Below are 1,501 nucleotides of genomic sequence, written 5' to 3'. Positions count from 1 at the left end.
AAAGAGAAAAATGTACACCAATACCTTAAGAACACTATCAGAAATTTTACTGACCTGAGAGCACATGAGGATGATTGGCCTATTATCTAGTTTAAACTGCTCAGGGAAATAACTTCTGAGCATTACAGGGAGACACTTGGTGGAACTGCATATTTCCAGTGCCAGATAATATTCTTACTACACCAGGATTCCTTAGAAACAGCCTCTCAGAGGAAGCTGGCTGATAAGTTGGCTATTTCAAATAATCCCATATGGTAACGCTGAAGATAGGAAACATTGTAAAACAAGGCAGTATTAAACTTCTATTTTTCAAAAATGTTTTCATGGTGTTGCTCATATCACTCAAATTGATGTTCGCTTTAATTTTAGTGTAAATATAGTAGTGTTGGGCCGTTATCGGCGTTAACACCAGACTCTTTTCAGGCGTTAAAGAAATAATGCTACAAATTTATTTTTAAAGAGGGTTTGGAGCTGGGTCTATACTAAATATGGTATGATGACTTTTATGTTGATATTTTAGAACAGATGTAAATTTCACATGGATATACATATCTGGGGGCGAGAACGAATCAGTGTCCGATTAAACATCAGCATTAATTCAAGTTTCTCCTATCTGCCTGTCCCTCGCAGTGGAATTTACTTTGATGCGTCTTCCAGGCAGGGGGGTGATGGACACGCGGTTCAGCCTCAGTGGGTCCGTCTTCACTGGGGGTGGGTTCTCTGAAGAGTTTTATGTCAGTGTGATGCTACAGCAGAGGAACTTGATGGGGTTAAGGTCGAGGAAGGTTTACTTACGGCTATCAAAGCAGAAGCGTCCTCCTGCCGATTGGCTGTGATGTCCGTAGGCAGGTCCTCACAAAGGGGGTAATTCAACATATAGTTCAGCTCTGAATTTTCCCGTCTCATCCAGTTCAGCGGGCGCTATGCACGATGGACACTGCGATCTGTGACTTTTGATACATTAAAATGAAAGCTACTTCTAGCTAGCTTTCTTTTAGCATTTCACATGAAACGGGCCTCTTGGTGTCGATACCCAGGGGGAAGAGGTGGATTGATCTTGCGCTCTTTGTTTTAAACCCTGACTGACGTAGGGGTATTTCCTGCTGGGGTTCCAGCGTTCTTGTCAACTGATTGGTCCATGCGTGTGCTGACTGTTCCTTTGACTGGAGTTTTCCAGAACGTTCTTTGTTCTCTTTGTGAAAAAGAAAGGGGGATGATTTGAAATGGTTCATCAAATTGATTTGGCTCCATTGTGGCAATATAGCCTAACATATCCCCCCATTCCCCCCTTTTAGCTTTGAAAATTGGGTATCCATCTCAGTCTTTAAAGCTAACCAGGTCCATTAATCCATATTGCCACAAGATTCCATTTAGCCCTCCAGTGGGTAACTTGATAGATGGTTAAAGGTGGGTACGTGCTTGGGAGAGCAGTTTGGCGCTTGGGCCAGCTTATTTCTAGCTAGCTAACTAATGCCATTACAATGTAACCCAACATTGAGGA

This window comes from Cyprinodon variegatus, unplaced genomic scaffold (genome assembly GCF_000732505.1).
Source record: "Cyprinodon variegatus isolate N-32 unplaced genomic scaffold, C_variegatus-1.0 Scaffold1810, whole genome shotgun sequence".
NCBI lineage: Eukaryota > Metazoa > Chordata > Actinopteri > Cyprinodontiformes > Cyprinodontidae > Cyprinodon > Cyprinodon variegatus.
Note: the sequence above shows the minus strand (reverse complement) of the source record.